The sequence below is a fragment of the Triturus cristatus genome, chromosome 8, assembly GCF_964204655.1.
Source record: "Triturus cristatus chromosome 8, aTriCri1.1, whole genome shotgun sequence".
Taxonomy (NCBI): Eukaryota; Metazoa; Chordata; class Amphibia; order Caudata; family Salamandridae; genus Triturus; species Triturus cristatus.
This window is the reverse complement of record NC_140591.1, coordinates 1,688,489,913-1,688,507,196: the sequence shown is the minus strand read 5'-3', so window position 1 is coordinate 1,688,507,196 and position 17,284 is coordinate 1,688,489,913. Positions and strand designations below refer to the sequence as shown.

Genomic DNA, 17,284 nt, shown 5'->3' with positions numbered 1-17,284 from the left:
ATCGCTGCCACAGACGACATCCGAACCCTGCTGGACAACGGAGAAACAGCGGCCCTCATCCTCCTGGACCTCTCCGCGGCATTCGACACTGTCTGCCACCGCACCCTAGTGCAGCGCCTCAGCAACGTCGGGATCAAGGAGAAGGCACTGGAATGGATCATCTCCTTCCTCACCGGAAGGACACAGAGAGTCCACCTGCCCCCGTTCAGATCAGACGCCACGGAAGTCACCTGCGGCGTCCCTCAGGGCTCCTCGCTCAGCCCCACCCTCTTCAATGTCTACATGAGCCCCCTTGCGGCCATCGCACGCCAACACAACCTGAACATCATCTCCTACGCCGATGACACCCAGCTGATCCTCTCCCTGACCAACGACCCCGCCACCGCCAGAGCCAACCTACACGAAGGGATGAAAAACGCGGCCGAGTGGATGACGACCAGCCGCCTGAAACTGAACACAGACAAGACGGAAGTCCTCATCCTGGGCTCCTCACCCTCCGCCTGGGACGACTCCTGGTGGCCCCCTGCCCTGGGCAACGCACCCAAACCGACAGACCACGCACGCAACCTGGGCTTCATCCTGGACTCCTCCCTCTCCATGACCAGACAAGTCAACGCCGTCTCCTCGTCCTGTTTCAACATCCTGCGCATGCTACGTAAGATCTTCCGGTGGATCCCCACCGAGACCAGGAAAACAGTCACCCAGGCCCTCGTCACCAGTCGACTGGACTACGGCAACGCCCTCTACGCCGGTACCACCGCCAAGCTCCAGAAGAGACTCCAGCGGATCCAGAACGCCTCGGCGAGACTCATCCTCGACGTCCCCAGACGAACTCACATCTCCAGACACCTGAGAGACCTGCATTGGCTCCCGATCAACAAAAGAATCACCTTCCGGCTCCTCACCCACGCACACAAAGCCCTACACAACCAAGGCCCGACCTACCTCAACAGCCGCCTCAACTTCTACGCTCCCAAACGCCACCTCCGCTCGACCAGTCTCGCCCTCGCAGCCGTCCCCCGCATCCACAGAGCGACAACAGGAGGTAGATCCTTCTCCCACCTGGCCGCCAAGACTTGGAACGCTCTCCCCACCGAACTACGCCTGACCCAAGACCACCTCTCCTTCAGGAAGAAGCTCAAGACCTGGTTGTTCGAGCAGTAGCGGACCCCCCCCCCCCTAGCGCCTTGAGACCCTCCGGGTGAGTAGTGCGCTTTATAAATGCCTTTGATTGATTGATTGATTGAAAGGCCAGTCGTTGGTGTTGTGGGATGTCTGCGACCGTGGTCATCATGGATGAGATGCCGAGCATGTGGCACATGGTCGAGTTCACTATGTGTTATGTTGCCAAACGGCTGCTCCTCCCTCCCACCAGCCCCCCACACTTTTGTACGGTGCGCTGTTGTATCTCATGCACTCGTACGGCACACCATTGTAATGCCTATTTGCGCATGTCCTGCTACATTCCAACTACAACATCACAGTGCCGTTTGGAGGTGGTGCATGCCACTTTACAACATCGACTGCTGCGGCTCTTGTAGCAGGCCACACCAGAACACAGAGACACATTTACCGCACTTTCTGTACACGGACATGTCCGAGACACCCTGTTCCCCTTGCCGGATAGGCACACCCCTGCACTGACCTGTGAACCCCAGACCAGCACACGCCAGTTGTACATGCAGGAGGATGCGTGCATAGCTACACATCCAGGCTCACTGTCAACGCTGAGGTGACAGCACACTGAGATGTTGCAGGGCTCGTGCCTATCATGCTAAGACAATGACCACAGGGACACACTTACTAAGATGTGGGTTTGGGGGGTATTGGCGGTCCTGGAGTTGTTGAGATGAGTCTTCTGGCCCTCATGGGTATCCCTGTATCATGCTCATTGACTCTATGGCACCTGTGGGTGTTCTGGTGTGGCTCTTGGCTGTGTTCCCTTTCATGGTGCAGGTAGTTGTCCTGCTTAACACCAGCAGAAAGCACGTGCTAACGTGTCTTATCACCGGAATTTGTTTCGCATTGCAATTGGTGTGAAAGTTGTGATGGGATTTTTTTCGTGTGCAGAACAATATACGAACTGAGCAGTGTATCTCGTCAAGATCCAGCACTTGACGCACTATTCCCAATCAATATAAATACAATGAGATTTCGTAATAGATTTTGTGTGTACACTGTAAGTGCAGCCAATACCTCAGTGCAATTCAATACAGGATTTTAGTATTTAGAATAAATCGGAAAGGTGCACCTCGTGTCTTTTTGCATGGGAACGGCTACTCTCCATTTCATTATCAGCACTTTAACGGAAGTAAAGTTGACATAAATCTAACACTATTCAGAAGTTGGTGCAAACTGCAGATATCACCAGTATTCCAGCGATAAGTGCCCCAAAATTTAACACCATGGTGGACTCCATCAAATAACAGTAATAAGAACAAGAAAGAGTCACACAGCAGTTAAGAGAACAACCAAAAACGTTAATTAATTTTTTTTCAAACTTTATTTTTTATAATAATAAATATATAAACGATAAACTATTTTCAAACTTTATATTTTTATTAACATATATATGAACAATAAACTAATAAACAAAATGTAACAACAGTAATACAAAACAAGGCGGAACACTCCTGTGGGAATCATGGATGTCGACGACAGACCTGGAAAATCAGAAAGATTGTTAAAAAAACAACAACATGGTATTCTCAGCAAAATACCACAAGAAACAAATCACAGATATATAAAATGCATACAGCTAACAACATTTTATAAGTTTAACTTCCAAAAACTGTAAATGTTGCCGCTTTAAAATATTTACCGAATCTGAGGATTTTTTTTTGCAGAAGGCACCACGCCCACAACGTTTTTCTTCAGTGGTGAGGAAATTTTTTACTTTTCCCAAGGGCCAAACAAAGACCAATGCCACCTTCGTCACTCGGAAGATTTTCCAAAGAGTTCTGTTACGAGGGGATCCTTACAAAAAATACTCGTGCAGCACAGCAAGTATGCTGAAACACCTAAGGACCCTTCATCCAAACAATCTTGCACGAGAAGAGTGCAAACAGATGAGAAACACTCCTGTTCTGTATCTGTAAAAAAGAATCGCAAATAAATGTATATTAATAACTTTTAAATTTATACTATTCCATTACTGTACAAACACATTTTATATAAAAACTGACTAAGAAACTACAGCCCTGAACCAAAAGTGTGACGATGATTAAAACACTACATGCATAGTGCATACTACTTTGAAGCAGTTCATGCCCTAAAGCCTACCTCACTAAAAGACGGGGTTGCGAGACTACACCTTTTACTCCCATTCCCACCGCACTTACTCCCGCATTGACCTCCTCCTCGTATCGCACTCATTGCTCAAGGACTCCGTCTCGGTGTCCCATTCCACCATCTCGGTCTCGGATCACGCCCATGTTGAGCTGCTTCTACGGGAGGGTCCTCCCCACCCACTACGGCTGCGCCGCTGGCGATTCCCGGATCACGTCCTCCGTGACCCAGTAGATAGAGAGGAAATCCAGACAGCCATCCTGGCATATTTTGAAGACAACGACCTGCCGGGGACCCCTCTCCCCCTTCTCTGGGACACCTTCAAAGCCACTATACGGGGCACTCTCACGGCCTTGGCGGTCGCTCGAGTGCGTGAGGCCCAGCTTTACGAGACAAAACTTACGAGGGAGCTACAGGTGTTCGAGCAGATGGACAAAGAGCGCCCGCTGGCGACGCACAAGCGCCGCTTGGCTGTCCTTCGGGGGCAGCTCCGCGCGCACAGGGTCAACAAGGCTGAGCGCGCTCTGCTTGCACTCAAGCAGCGCTACTATGCGGGGGGCGACAAGGTGGGCGCTGTTCTGGCGCGACGCTTGCGGACGCGGGCAGCTACGGCACATGTCGCGAAACTACAGAAGGCGGACGGGTCCTGGGCCGTTGCGGAACCGGCGAAGCTCCAAACGTTTCACGACTACTATGCAGCCCTCTATACTGGCGACTCCCCTGCGGCGGAGCTGGTTGCGGAGGCCCTAGACTCTTGCCACTGGGACCCGTTGAGTGAGCATCAATCCGCGCTTCTGGAGGACTCTATCACCCCGGCGGAGCTGGCTGGCGCCCTGCGCGACCTCCCGCTTGGCAAAGCGCCCGGCCCGGACGGGCTCCCGGTGTCATTCTTTCGTGCCTTTTTACCGCAATTGCAGCCGTACCTTTTGCGCCTCTTTAATTCCTTCGAGGAGTCGGTAGGGCCCTCGGCAGACATGGCAATGGCCGACATAACCCTCATCCCGAAACCCGGGACGGACCATACGCTGTGCTCCTCCTACCGGCCCATTGCCTTGCTGAACACCGATTTAAAACTTTACACCAAAATCCTAGCTAAGCGGCTTAGCTCTCACCTACCTAACCTCATTGAGCCCGACCAGGTGGGGTTTATCCATCAACGCCAGGGCGCGGATAATGTACGGCGTATTGCGCATATCGTTGGGAAGGCTAAACACTGGAGGATTCCGGCCTGCCTGTTGTCGCTTGACGCGGAAAAAGCGTTCGACCGGGTTGACTGGACTTTTCTCCGAGCAGTGCTGCGGAAAGTAGGCCTGGGTCCTAAGATGGTGGCGCGCATTATGGCCCCGTATATTTCGCCGGTCGCCAGGGTACGGGTCAACGGCCAGCTTACGCAACCCTTCCCCATCTGTAGAGGCACCCGGCAGGGCTGTCCCCTGTCACCCCTGCTGTTCGCCCTGGTGGTGGAACCTCTAGCCATTATGATTGGGCGGTCCCCTGATATCTGCGGTATACCTCTTCGCGGAGTGCAGCACAAGATTGCTCTCTTCGCAGACGATCTCCTTCTCACCCTTTCCGAGCCCCTACGCTCACTGCCGGCGGTGCACTCGCTACTCCGAACCTACGAACGCGCCTCTGGGCTCAAAATTGACCATGCCAAGTCCTGGGCCCTCAATATTTCGATCCCGGCCGAAGAGCTTCCGGCGATCCGAGCTTCGGCCCCGTACCAGTGGGCGGATGAGTCAGTGCGATACTTAGGTCTTAACTTGACACCAGACCTGGCCACTTGGACGCAGGCCAACTGGCAGGAATACAAAATCTCTGTCCTAGCTGATCTACGGGCGTGGAGGGCCTTGCCGCTCTCTTGGCTGGGCCGACTCAACACAGTGAAGATGTTGCCAAAGGTCCTCTATCTTTTTCAAACACTGCCAACTCCGATTCCGGAGCATCAAATACAGGGGCTCCAACGCGAGCTCAACGCATTTGTTTGGGGGGGAAAAAGCCGCGGTTTTCGAATAGAATCTTGAGCCTCCCCCGAGATAGGGGTGGCCTGGCCTGCCCTAACCTTCTCGAATATTACTGGGCGTCACATCTTCGCTGTGTCCTGGAGTGGGGGGCGTGGGAAAGTGAGAAGGTGTGATTCCACATGGACAGGGCAGTCACCTGTCGCCCGCTATGGGACCATGCCTGGCTTCCCCGGGCGGCCCGCCATCGCAGCGCTTACATGGCCGTCCCTACCAAAACGGTCCTGGAGATCTGGGATAAAGTGGCGGTGAGTAGGGGCCTGACCACCTTTCCATCCCCGCACACCCCGATTGCGCGAAATCCGCAATTCCCGCCGGCATGTCGGCCACCCCACTTCGCGAACTGGACGGAGTCGGGCTGCAGGACGATACGGGACCTGTTTCTCGGTGACTCTCTCAAAACCTTTGCTCAGTGCAAGCAGGAGTTCGGGCTCCTGGACGGTGACAAATACCAGTACATACAACTGCGTCACTGGATACAGGGCTCGTCCCTGACGCCGGCGGCCACGCGACCCTACACGCAGTTCGAACAGCTAGCGCGTGACTTCGGCAACTACAAGGGGCTAATATCTCACATATACAAGGTGCTGCAGCGCTCGCGCCGGCTAGAACCCCACCCGTACCAAACGAGATGGCATTCCTCTACTGGCTCAGGCGTCACCCCTGCCCAATGGGCCCGGCTCTGGGGCGACATCCCTAAAATCCTGCGTAGCATTCCCCAACAGGAATCGGCTTACAAAGTAATGACCCAATGGTACTACACCCCCGCCAGACTTCACAAAATGTTTCCCAATTCATCCCCCCTGTGCTGGCGCTGCACCCAGGCGCAGGGAGACTTCATACATATTTGGTGGACATGCCCGCTTCTGAAAATCTTTTGGAAAGAGGTCCTCAGCCATGTAAAAAAGGTACTCGGGTTCCCCCTTCCGGAGGATCCGCTGGTGGTCCTTCTAGGCATTAGACCAACAACCCTGAGAGCCATGACTGGCCACGATCGGCACCTTAGCCTCCACATGCTGGGCGCTGCAAAACAAACAGTAGCCCTTTACTGGAAGAAGCCAGAGTCGCCCTCCGTAAACGTGTGGTTTACTCGTCTGTGGCATGTGGTGGCGATGGAGTCTCTCACGGCGCGTCTGCAGCTCCGAGACGCCAAACATAAGAAGCTCTGGAAGCCTTTGGTTGATTACCTGGGGCGGCTAGAGCATGCTCGTCTGCAGCCGCCACGGCTTCGAGCCCTGAGGCTCTTTGATGACGTGCTAGATCCCACAGACCCCGGGGGGGGTTCTGGAATCCCGCAGGGGGTGTATAACGTAATTCCCTAGCGAAAGCGTGCCTGGAAGGGAGGAGACCTTGCTGTTAGCGGACTAAACCCCGTAGCTAAACCCCGTAGGCCCCCCATCTGATGATGATAATTGAGCGCACACCCCTTCCTCCCCGCCACGATTGTTGCCCTTTGCGATAGTTCACAACCACTCCCTTTTCCCTTGTTCTGTCCCCCTGGTTGTTTGGTCGCCGCATTGGCAATCTTTGATGCAGGGATTGGGGCGGTATCTCTGCCCTGGCATGGCTGCTGGATATTGGGGGTGGAGGGCTCAACCCCTAGTTGCGCTTGCAGTGGAAGGCCTGCGGGAAGCCGACTTGCATAATGCCCAGTACATCACTGATGAAAGTTACTGGACTTATACAGCGCCTCTTCTAGGCGATATTCGCTATAATACGTTATGACTATTGCATTGCATGAATGGGGCGCCCTTGCAGTCTTACCCTAACGCTACCTGCCCGGCTGGCCCGTGACAATTGTGACATGCTATTAGCCATGAGTTCCTGCCCTTTATGAACTGTCTCTGCAGAGTTGCTGGGCGGGAGGTTTACTGAGGGCTCGACGCCACTAAGGCGGGAGCCTCTGAGTAAATGTCTCTGTGGGGGCCGGTTTTTGGGCTATAGGTGATGTTACTTGTGCTATTTTATGTGCCTTTGCTCCCGACAATGATTAGTCACCTGCTGCCGGCCGTTATGGTTGTAGGCGAATGAGCTGTGTATGGACTTTTGCACGACCGTTAAAATCAATAAAAGTTGGTTCAAAAAAAAAAAAGACTACATGCTAACTGACTAAATGATTACAGTACTATAAGGAGACACACTGGGGGAGTGACAGGGTGTTTGCTAGAAGAGTATGAATACTAACTAGGGAATTGAAGGTGTGAAACACAACTGTGTAGGTGATTAGAGGACTGCATCCATACTGCATAGGCATTTAAAGCAGTCCATGTGCTAAGGCCTGGCTCACTGCATGACTACTTGCATACTGACTGAATGATTAGAGTACAGCAAGGAGAGTGCCTAGGTGAATTTATAAGTGCTAGGCTTTTCGCACAGGGAATGGATTAGTACTTGGTACTGAATGGGTCACTAGAGGAGTGCAAAGGCAGTAACAAGTGCTGGACTGTATGGATACTGACTAGGAAATTGAAAGTGTGAAAGACAAGTGTCTAGGTGGTTAGAAGACTGCATGCATAGTGCATAGGGGTTTGAATCAGTCCATGTGCTAAGGCCTGGCTCAGTGTATGAATACTTAGGCACTGACTGAATGATTAGAGTACTGCAAAGATCGTATCTTGGTGAATTTATAAGTGTTTGGGTTTTAGCACAGTGAATGGATAAGTACATGGTGCTGAATGGGTCATGTTAGACCTGGCACCTTGGCGTGAGTCTCCCTTCCTCTTTTTGTCGCTGTGCCTCATGTGATTTTATGGTCTTGGCCGCTCAGCGCGCTGTGCCACTGCCAACCAGTGTCGCGGTGCGAGTGCTCCCTATGTAAATTGTATATGTTGGTTGGATTCCATGATTAGATTGTTTGGTTTACTGTTAGACCCCAGTAAAGTGCGCCAGGAGCGCCAGGGCGTGTAAATGCGAATACCGCTGGTGGGCTTGCAGCACTGGTTGTGCCACCAACAGAAGCGGCCTGTAAAATATGTCTAAGGTCTGCCATTGCAGAACCTGCGTGCAGTCTGGTACTGACATGCTGACTGGCAGGTGCCCACATTTGCCGGTCCCTAAACCTTCCCTTAACTTCATGTTAGTCACCCCTCTGGTAGGCCCACGGGCAGGGTGCGTTGTAAGCATAAGGTAGGACAAGCCTGGATGCGTGGCATGTCCTAGTAGTGAATTACCGCCATCTTGTTGTTCACTACTGTAAGGCTACCCTGTTCTCATAGGCCAGCATGGGCGGTTGAGATTGTTACATCCTATGATCCTAACCGGCCCAGGGAACATGGTAGAAGATCGAGTTTAGTATGCCTGAACTCGGAATAATAAGGTACATCTTTTCGCAAGGTTTATTTTAATATTCTGCGTTTGCAAATGCCACTTTTAGAATGCTGGCCTTTGCTTGCCTAAACATTTCAGCCCGCCTCTGCGTGATGTGTATCTGATGTCTGGCTGGTGTGAGTGACAGGGCTGGGGAAACCCAGATGGGCAGGGCTAGGTAGCCTGGTGGTGAATAGGAAGATCGACAGGTAGATGGGTGGGAGGAGTACTCCTAGGCTCTGAATAGGACAGTGCTCTGCCACCACAATGCCGGCTCCGCCCCCTGTGGAGTGTCTGATGACTCTTACCCTGCACTCTGAAAGAAGAAGCCTGCATCGCGTAAACAAAGTGCTCAGAAACCGGACTGAACTAGGCAAGGGCCCCCCTGGCCTGGGAGAACAAAAGATTTGCTGTATAAATGTAGGAGCCCTGCTCCTAAGAAACTAGATCCGCTTTTGACCAAGAAGAATCTCTGCCTGAGGAGGAGGCACCGGGAAAGCTGTAGGAGGAAGACTGTCCCTATCCTGGGGGACTGGCCTGCAGTGGTGACCTTGCTGCCAAAGAAGAGAAGAGGAACCTTTTGCTGAAGACTTTGCTTTATTTTTACTTTCAAGACTTGTGCTTTTCAAAACGATCTCCAAGGGCCTGAACCGAGCTTGCCCCCTGAACTGAGCCCCAGGACCATTGGGCTCTACCTGATCTTCACTCACCTGCCGCTGGACAGTGGTGTACCTTTCCCTCGCTGGAGCTGTGACCCTCGTGCCCCAGTCCCTCCTTGAGCCGTGACCAGGACTGCTTAGCCGCCCCCGCCTTGGGAAGAGCCTCGCTCGATCTGAGCTGCTCCCCCTACGCTGTGCTGGGCTGCCCCTGTCACCTCGCTCGCCGGAGGCTCGCTGCGCACCTTCACCCTCCCGCCGAAATCGGTGGTGTGAGCATCTCCAAGCCTCGGACGGCCCGGACGTAACCTGTGTGCCCGGCTGCCCCGCTTTGTTCACTCGCCACCTGCAACACCCCACTCTTGCCGTGAGCCTGAAGGTCAGACCCCTATCGTGAAGTGTGGGAGCCCCGGACGCCGCCTCGCCCTTCTGTCGAAGAGCCGCTGAAATCCCGCACCCGCCTTCGCGTCAAGAAACAAGGTACTGTACTTACGAACTCGACCGCGAGCTCGCATCGGATCCAGGGTCCGCAACGTTCTGATTTCCCTGTCATCTGCCGTGTGCTTCCCGGTCGCCGCCTCAGCACGAAGTGCGCTGAGGCCCACAGTTACCTTGTGCCCGCCTAAGAACTTTCCGTAACAAAGAGAACTTTACCGTATTCCTGAGAGTTGTGGCCCCATCAGTTTAACGTTACTGGGCCTTGTATTGCATCTGCTGAATCTACATAAAAGCTTATTTTTATATACTTCCTGATTGGTGTCCATTTGTGGTGCATGCAAGGGGTTTACTGTATGTCTAATTGCACTTGCTTACCCGTGTACGCCTGAGACTTAGCCTAGACTGCTTGCGCCACGCACATAGAGGGTGAGCAGGGGTTATTCTGGGGTGTCATCCTTCGCCCTGACAAGAAGTAAAGGGTCCCTGCTGGTTGTGGGTACACACCTGCACCAACCAGAGCCCCCTCATTTCTAACATTGGTGGCAGCGGTGAGGATTTACGGATTTGCATTTGTGGTTTGCATATAGTGAATCACTGATCACCACGTAGTGAGAGCAGACCAGTAACACAGCCACAAGACTAGAAATTGTTTTTGTTTTGCCAAGAATCTCCATTGTTTGAGTCATGCCTGGTTCACTCCCCGCCGGAAGGGCAGCCTCTATAATCTCTGGATTAGATGACATAGATTGGGGAGAAGGCGCACTCCACGATCATACCAATGAAGAATTGAAAGGTTTTTGCTCCAAGTTCAGAATTGCCCAAACTGGATTGAAAACCAAGGCCCAACTCGTGAAGGCGCTGAGGGCCTGGTATGAGTCAAAGGCCCCAGAGAATCAGGTGGAAGTGGTTCCACCAGAAAGTGTCCATGAGTTTGTCAGAGGCCTGTCGCCAGAAGAGTTGGCCGACATGGCAGCAACCCGGGCACATGAGGAGGAGATGGCAAGACTTAATGGGCAGATGGATATGGAAAAACAAAGACTAGCCATGGAGGAAAAGAAACTACAATTAGAGCATGAAATAAAGCTGAGGGAGCTGGAGCTGAAAGCAAAAAGTTTGGAGCTTAATCCCTCTGGTGGCAGCACACCGCCAGTACCGGCGGAACCAAGAGTTTATATTCCCAAGGATGTAGTCAAGGAGTTCTTTAAGAATGACGACATCGGGCAGTGGTTCAGAGCCTACGAGGTAGCCATGTCTTCCTACCGGGTCCCTGAGAGAGATTGGGGAGCGGGGTTGTGGGGACGGTTCCTGAGTGAAGGGCGGGACACACTGTTAGATTTACCTACTGATGTTCATAATTCTTACACCCATATGAAGGAAGCCTTGATGACTAGGTATGGGTTGACCCCTGAGTTATATAGACAGAGGTTCAGGGGTTGCACTAAGATTCCCAATAGTACGTATGTGGAGTATGTGACTTTCTTTTGCAGAGCGCTGGATGGTTGGGTAAAGGGTAGTAAGGTGAATGATTATCAAGGGCTTCTTGATTTAATGGCATGGGAGCACTTGTCCAGTAATTGTTTTCCTGAGCTACGCCAGCACCTGATAGATAGTAGGCTGACTAACCCTAGGAAGCTTGCTGAGGAGGCGGACCGCTGGGTCAGTACCAGGGTCCACCAGGGTCACGTGGGAGATTCCGCCAAAGGTGGGCAGGGTCCCCAGCAGAAGAGTAGGGGGGACAGGGGTAAACAGAAGGAGTTCCCAAAAAGGCCCCAAAGTAGTCCCCAAGGGAACCAAGGGAAAGGTTCTCAGCCTCCCCCACCCCCGAAACCGACCGGGACCCCGACAGGTCCTCCTGTTCAGAAGGGGCCCATAAGATGTTGCAGGTGTAACAATTTGGGGCATTTTGCCTCTGATGTAAAGTGTCCATTGTTTGGTAAACCAGCACCCACTGGTGCTCCACCCCGGCAGGTGACTAGTGTAGCCTTGGGGGAGGAGAGGGATATCCAAGGTGGGTGGGGTCCCGCAGAGATGTCCCTGGTCTCGCTAGGAGACCGTGAAGTGGTCCCTCCAACCCAGCTGCCTGAGAACACTAAGAAGTACAGGCAGTGGGTGACCATAAATGGCCATAGAGTGGAAGCTCTCAGAGATACAGGAGCCAGTGTGACAGCTGTCAGGTGTCACCTGGTGTCTCAAGAGCAGGTGGTCCCCAATGCATTCTATCCCGTTGTTGCCGCTGACAACACAGAAAGGCACTGCAAGGTGGCTCAGGTTCCCTTTGAGTGGGGGGGGGGGTCTCTGGTACTCTTCAGGTGGCTGTGAGGCCCGCCATGCCTGTAGACTGTTTGTTAGGGAACGATTTGGAGAGCTCACCCAGGGCTAAGGTGGAGCGGAGTGCTCACCTGGAGATGTTGGGTATGCCGGATTGGGTGTGTGTCACCACACGGTCCATGGCAGCCAGTAGAGGGACTCAAGAGGTCCTGGAGCCTGAGATGGAGGCCCAGGAACCGGCCTCAGAGAGAAGGAGCAAGGGGCGCGGGAAGCCGGCCCCTGAAGTTCCCACGGTCCAGGAGGAAGCAGACCTTGAGGGGGATGCCCTGGAGCCTACAGGGGAACAGATAGCTGAACTGGGAGACCTGCCTGAGCTGACCCATTGGCAGCAGGAAGGAGGTCCCACCAGGGAGGACTTTTGTAAGGCGCAAAAGGAATGCCCTTCTCTCGTGGGTATGTGGCAGCAGGCTGCAGACCAGGCCGCAGGTTATCAGTCAGGATCACATTTCATTTACTGGGAGAACGACCTTCTATATACCGAGCCTAAGGTTGCTGAGCCTGGGTCAGCCCGTGCGCTGGTGGTACCCCAGGACTTCAGAGCCTTCCTACTGGGGCTGGCTCACGATGTGCCATTGGCAGGGCATTTGGGGCAGGACAAGACCTTTGAAAGGCTTGTCACCCACTGTTATTGGCCTCAAATGCACAGGAGTTCAGATACTCACTGCAGGACATGCCAGACTTGCCAGGTAAGTGGAAAGAGTGGAAGGAAGCAGAAGGCTCCACTCCAGCCATTTCCTGTGGTCAGTACCCCATTCCAGCGAGTGGGGATTGACATTGTAGGGCCACTGGACCCCAGGACAGCGATGGGCAATAGGTTCATCCTGGTCCTGGTGGACCATGCCACCCGGTACCCGGAAGCCATTCCTCTGAGGACAGTGACGGCCCCCGTGGTGGGACGTGCACTGATGGGAATTTTCTCCCGAGTGGGATTCCCTCTAGAGGTGGTGTCTGACCGGGGTACCAATTTCATGTCCAAGTACATGAAATCTCTTCGGCAAGAGTGTGGTGTAACCTACAAGTTCACCACACCTTACCACCCCCAAGGAAACGGGTTGGTTGAGAGATTCAACCGAACCCTCAAAGGCATGATAATGGGCCTAGAAGGACCCATGAGGCGTAAGTGGGACGTCCTCTTACCATGCCTTCTCTTCGCTTACCGTGAGGTGCCACAGAAGTCTCTGGGGTTCAGTCCCTTTGAGCTGCTGTATGGTCACCCAGTCAGAGGACATCTAAGTCTGGTCAAGGAAGGCTGGGAGCAATCTCCCAGGAAACCTCCCCAGAATGTATATAGTTACATGCTGGCCTTCAGGAATCAGACTAGGCGATTCAGGCAACTTGCTGAGGCAAATCTGGAAGCCAGCCAGGAGGAGATGAAGCGGTGGTACGACCAGAATGCCACTCTGGTAGAGCTTCAGCCTGGACAGAAGGTATGGGTCTTGGCCCCCGTGGAGCCGTGTGTGCTCCAGGATAAGTGGACCGGTCCCTTTGAGGTGGTGGAGCGCAAGAGTCCTGTTTCCTACGTGGTGAACCTGAAGTCTCCTAGGAACCCCTTAAGGGTCCTACATGTCAACCGCCTCAAGCCCCACTTGGAGAGGTTCCAAGTGGGCATGCTCTTGGCAACAAATGCTGGGATGGAAGAGGAGACAGAACCTCTTCCTGACCTCCTGTCAGCCAAGGAGCAAGATGGGTCAGTGGATGGTGTCATCCTCTCTCCCGCCCTGACTCCTGAGCAACAGAATAATTGTCGCCAGTTGCTGGGACAATTTTCTGATCTGTTTTCCCTGGTTCCCGGTGTCACTGATTGGTGCCTCCATGATGTGGACACTGGGGATAGTCCACCTGTGCGGCACAAGGCCTACAGGGTGACTGACAGGGTGAGGACATGCATCAAGGAGGAGGTCTCCAAGATGTTTGCACTTGGGGTAATTGAGTCCTCCAGCAGTCCTTGGGCCAGCCCAGTGGTCTTGGTCCCAAAGGCTGCAGCGCCGGGAGCCACACCCGAACTCCAGTTCTGTGTGGACTACAGAGGACTCAATTCAGTCACTAGGACTGACGCACACCCCATCCCCATAGCTGATGAGCTCATAGATCGGCTAGGGGCTGCCAACTACCTCAGCACGTTTGATTTAACGTCTGGGTATTGGCAGATCGCCTTAACCGAGGGGGCCAAAGAGAGGTCAGCATTTTCCACCCCCGATGGGCACTACCAGTTCCGGGTTATGCCCTTTGGGATGAAGAATGCCCCTGCCACCTTTCAGAGACTGGTCAACCAGGTGTTGGCTGGGCTGGATTCGTTCAGTGCAGCCTACCTGGATGAAATCGCAGTGTTCAGCTCCACTTGGGAAGAACACCTGCGCCACCTCTGGGAAGTGTTGATGGCGCTGCGCAAGGCAGGCCTCACAATCAAGGCGAGTAAGTGCCAGATTGGGCAGGGTTCCGTGGTGTACTTGGGGCACCAAGTTGGGAGTGGCCTGGTGGCACCCCTTCAGCCCAAGATAGAAACCATCCTGAATTGGGAGTCGCCCAAAACCCAGACAGAGGTGAGAGCCTTCCTAGGTCTCACTGGGTACTACAGGAGGTTTGTCAAGGGGTATGGCAACATGGTTGCCCCCTTGACAGCGCTGACTTCGAAGAAGCAGCCCAGGAAAGTGATTTGGACTGACACCTGTCAGAAAGCTTTTGAGGCCCTGAAAACTGCTATGTGCACGGCGCCTGTGCTCTTGGCTCCCAACTTCTCCAAAGAGTTTATCGTTCAGACCGACGCTTCAGAGCATGGTGTGGGGGCTGTTCTTTCACAGATTAATGAGGAGGGCCTGGATCAACCCGTAGCCTTTCTTAGCAGGAGGTTACTTCCACGGGAACAGAGGTGAAGTGCTATTGAGCGTGAGGCCTTTGCTGTGGTCTGGGCGCTGAAGAAGCTAAGACCCTACCTGTTTGGGTCTCACTTCCGGGTTCAGACGGACCACCGGCCCCTCAGATGGTTGATGCATATGAGGGGTGAGAATCCAAAGCTGTTGAGGTGGTCCATTTCCCTACAGGGTATGGATTTCACGGTGGAACATCGCCCCGGTTCAGATCACGCCAATGCTGACGGTCTGTCCAGATTTTTCCGCCTTAGTGATGAGGAACTCCCTGGGGTAGGGTAGTTCTCCCCACTTTTCAGCTGGAGGGGACACGTGTTAGACCTGGCACCTTGGCGTGAGTCTCCCTTCCTCTTTTTGTTGCTGTGCCTCATGTGATTTTATGGTGTTGGCCGTTCAGCGTGCTGTGCCACTGCCAACCAGTGTCGCGGTGCGAGTGCTCCCTATGTAAATTGTATATGTTGGTTGGATTCCATGATTGGATTGTTTGGTTTACTGTTAGACCCCAGTAAAGTGCGCCAGGAGCGCCAGGGCGTGTAAATACGAATACCGCTGGTGGGCTTGCAGCACTGGTTGTGCCACCCACAGAAGCGGCCTGTAAAATATGTCTAAGGTCTGCCATTGCAGAACCTGCGTGCAGTCTGGTACTGACATGCTGACTGGCAGGTGCCCACACTTGCCGGTCCCTAAACCTTCCCTTAACTTCATGTTAGTCACCCCTCTGGTAGGCCCACGGGCAGGGTGCGTTGTAAGCATAAGGTAGGACAAGCCTGGATGCGTGGCATGTCCTAGTAGTGAATTACCGCCATCTTGTTGTTCACTACTGTAAGGCTACCCTGTTCTCATAGGCCAGCACGGGCGGTTGAGATTGTTACATCCTATGATCCTAACCGGCCCAGGGAACATGGTAGAAGATCGAGTTTAGTATGCCTGAACTCGGAATAATAAGGTACATCTTTTCACAAGGTTTATTTTAATATTCCGCGTTTGCAAATGCCGCTTTTAGAAAGCTGGCCTTTGCTTGCCTAAACATTTCAGCCCGCCTCTGCGTGATGTGTATCTGATGTCTGGCTGGTGTGAGTGACAGGGCTGGGGGAACCCAGATGGGCAGGGCTAGGTAGGCTGGTGGTGAATAGGAAGATCGACAGGTAGATGGGTGGGAGGAGTACTCCTAGGCTCTGAATAGGACAGTGCTCTGCCACCACAATGCCGGCTCCGCCCCATGTGGAGCGTCTGATGACTCTGCCCTGCACTCTGAAAGAAGAAGCCTGCATCGCGTAAGCAAAGTGCTCAGAAACCGGACTGGACTAGGCAAGGGCCCCCCTGGCCTGGGAGAACAAAAGATTTGCTGTATAAATGTAGGAGCCCTGCTCCTAAGAAACTAGATCCGCTTTTGACCAAGAAGAATCTCTGCCTGAGGAGGAGGCACCGGGAAAGCTGTAAGGAGGAAGACTGCCCCTATCCTGGGGGACTGGCCTGCAGTGGTGACCTTGCTGCCAAAGGAGAAAAGAGGAACCTTTTGCTGAAGACTTTGCTTTATTTTTACTTTCAAGACTTGTGCTTTTCAAAACGATCTCCAAGGGCCTGAACCGAGCTTGCCCCCTGAACTGAGCCCCAGGACCATTGGGCTCTACCTGATCTTCACTCGCCTGCCGCTGGACTGTGGTGTCCTTTCCCTCGCTGGAGCTGTGACCCTTGTGCCCCAGTCCCTCCTTGAGCCGTGACCAGGACTGCTTAGCCGCCCCCGCCTTGGGAAGAGCCTCGCTCGATCTGAGCCGCTCCCCCTATGCTGTGCTGGGCTGCCCCTGTCACCTCGCTCGCCGGAGGCTCGCTGCGCACCTTCACCCTCCCGCCGGAATCGGCGGTGTGAGCATCTCCAAGCCTCGGACGGCCCGGACGTAACCTGCGTGCCCGGCTGCCCCGCTTTGTTCACTCGCCACCTGCAACACCCCGCTCTTGCCGTGAGCCTGAAGGTCAGACCCCTATCGTGAAGTGTGGGAGCCCCGGACGCCGCCTCGCCCTTCTATCGAAGAGCCGCTGAAATCCCGCACCCGCCTTCGCGTCAAGAAACAAGGTACTGTACTTACGAACTCAACCGCGAGCTCGCATCGGATCCAGGGTCCGCAACGTTCTGATTTCCCTGTCATCTGCCGTGTGCTTCCCGGTCGCCGCCTCCGCACGAAGTGCGCCGAGGCCTACAGTTACCTTGTGCCCGCCTAAGAACTTTCCGTAACAAAGAGAACTTTACCGTATTCCTGAGAGTTGTGGCCCCATCAGTTTAACGTTACTGGGCCTTATATTGCATCTGCTGAATCTACCTAAAAGCTTATTTTTATATACTTCCTGATTCGTGTCCGTTTGTGGTGCATGCAAGGGGTTTACTGTA

The 17,284-nt window shown here is 53.6% G+C and overlaps 1 protein-coding gene across 3 annotated transcripts in view; it reads left to right on the top strand.

Annotated features, from left to right (window-relative positions):
* LOC146808613 (NACHT, LRR and PYD domains-containing protein 3-like) overlaps window positions 1–17,284 on the top strand; it is an 879,818-nt gene that overhangs the window by 88,468 nt on the left and 774,066 nt on the right. The gene's annotated exons all lie outside the window — the stretch shown is intronic.